Here is a 2,685-nt window from a genome sequence, read left to right on the forward strand (position 1 = left end):
TATATATATAGATATACATATATAACTAGGCTCATAATTCAAAGGTTCCTATGAGCATAGAATATATATAGGTCACATGCAACATGTTCACTTAATTTTCACTCTTTCTCTCTCACATACAAATTTTCATGCTATTTCTTTGACATATTCTGAGACTGATTTGACAAATAAAGGAAATTTCATATATAAAATTTTTTACCACTAAAAGACCAAAGTACTAAATCAATCACTTATAGTTTAGAGTTAAACTATATATAGCATATGAAATATTTGTGATGTCTATATTGATTGGAAGTGTTAATATATATATAGCCATATATATATAAAACAAAATTACAAATATTAGTACCTATCTCTCTTTAATTATCTTGAAATGAAATGACAGCACTTTGTGCAATCGTTCTGATTAATTAGTTAAGACTGACAGTAAATCAGCACTAGATCTTATATTATTAGCTAAAAAATAAAGAAAGAACACAACAACATTTTGTGGAAAAAGTTCTAAGCAAATTAAATCATTTTTCAGACAGTAATAAAGCAAGAAAAAGGTGCATGGCATTATTATAAGAGAAAATTAAATAAATATATGGTCAGAAATTTTTAACTCAAGCATGAAACAAAGTGTATAATATATAAATATATGTATCTGACAAGATTATCCATATGTAAAGTCCTTTCAAACCTGCCTTTAACTGGTGTATGAAACTGATCTTTGCCAACAATAACGCCGGTCAAATTAACAAATTTCTTAATTAATAATAATAATAAAAGCGACAAGAGAGAATGAAAACTGATCAAGCTATATATAGATACATATATATATAGCTGCTATAGCACATAAAACTAAGAGCATTATATGTAAAGTGATGAAATTTAAACACTTGTTAGTTCATCACATGGTATTGTACAACTACCACTACCACTCTCTACTACGTAGTACTACAATTAATTAAACATATATATATATATATACTAGTTATATAAACTCTGTTTGCCTCAAAAGCAGATTCATGACAATGATGATATTCAATAGTCATATAGATCTAAAGCCATGGCTTTCTGTCAAAGCAGAAAACAGAATACACAGAATGACAGTCATATAGTCTATTATAAATTTATATATCATAACACTAACAAATATATTAATAATCATAATCATAAGCAGCTACTACCACAAACTTGCAGAAAAATTTAACTAACCCTAAAAAATATTCCAAAAAAAAAAAAAAAACAAACACCACATAACTCTAAAAGGATCATCATCATCATCATCATCATCATCTTCTTCTTCTTCTTCTTCTTCAGACTATATTATAGCTTAAGAAAAAAAATAAAAAAAAACTACCAGTAGTACCTCCATTATATTAGAATCACCATAGAAAGCAATTCAGAGATATGAGCTGGCTCCCTTCTTTCTAGCTAGCTAGCGCAATTTATATATGTGTAGCTCATTGGTGATGGTGGTGGTGATGATGGTGATGACTTGCACCCTGGCCCAGATGATGCATCAGTGGCTGAGGTGGAGCGAGCTGCGGCTGCGGCTGCGGAGGCGCTGACGTCATTGAGAACTGCTGCGACGGCGGTTGAGGCGGCGGTCGTTTTCTCTTCTTCTTGTCGTAACTGATCCCTCTAGCTTTGGACTGCAAATCCCTAACCTCACGGAGGTAGAGCCTCACGGCTCTAGCCCCGAACGGGTTGGCTTCTGGTTTGCCACCGTTCTCTTCGAAAGCGGCGCGGAGGCGGCCGATGAGGGCGTCGAGGCTGCCCCAAGCCTGGCGGAGCGGGCAGGGGCAAGGCGCTGGCGGGTTCGGGTGGCCGTAAAAGGGGCAGATTGGGGTGTGGACTTTGGTCTTGCCGAATTGGTCGAGGTAACGGAGGAATTCGAGCACGTGGGCTCCACTGCACCGCGAGAGGGACAGCGGAGGACGATGGTTCTTCAGGTATTGTCCGAAGGTGTTCCAGTCACGACGCTTCTGGTTCTCGTAGCGGCTGCTACTCGAGGGGGTCGAAGAAGTTGAAGAAGAAGACGCCATAGCCAAACCAGTCGTGGTAGTAGTGTTCGTGTTACCACCGCTGCCAACGGTGATGACACCGTTGTGGCTAGTGTTCTCGGAGTTCGAACTATCTACATCCGCAATTGAATCCATAGGAGGGAAAATAAAATGGGATTTTTTTTCTCTTCTTTTCTCTTTTATGGTTTTAATTTTTCAAAGATGGATCTCGGATTGTACTTACGAGATGTAGCTAAATTTTCTGTGAAATTTTATTCCTGCAACCAAACATGGTCTAGCTCTAGGGTTCTTATTCTTTCTGGTCACGAGAAAGAAAGAAACAAAGAAAGAAAGAAAGAGAGAGAGAAACAGAAAGAGAGATGAAGTTTAGTTAAGGAGAATAAGGACGTATATCATGGTTCGTTTGGGTTCTTAGAATTTGTGCAGTGGTAATGGATTTTTTTTTCTTATTTAATATAAAAAGAGAGAAAGAAGACTTACTGTTTAGTGAAAACAACCTCACTGGAGAAAAAATTAAAATTTTAAAATAGAAAAAATAAAATAAAAAGAGGACACGGGCTGATCTGATTATTATAATTGACTGGTATTGCATACATATATTTTTTGATAATTAAATATAATTATTATTTTTTATTTTTTTTTGGGAAAAAACAGGGATGAAAATGTTGAAGCA

The 2,685-nt window shown here is 35.8% G+C and overlaps 1 pseudogene; it reads right to left on the bottom strand.

The window, feature by feature from the left end:
- Positions 1 to 996: 996 nt before the first annotated feature.
- On the bottom strand, positions 997 to 2,470 carry LOC133785085 (protein LIGHT-DEPENDENT SHORT HYPOCOTYLS 4-like; annotated as a pseudogene).
- Between the last annotated feature and the right edge of the window lie 215 nt (positions 2,471 to 2,685).

The sequence above is a fragment of the Humulus lupulus genome, chromosome 1 (assembly GCF_963169125.1).
Source record: "Humulus lupulus chromosome 1, drHumLupu1.1, whole genome shotgun sequence".
Classification (NCBI taxonomy): Eukaryota; Viridiplantae; Streptophyta; class Magnoliopsida; order Rosales; family Cannabaceae; genus Humulus; species Humulus lupulus.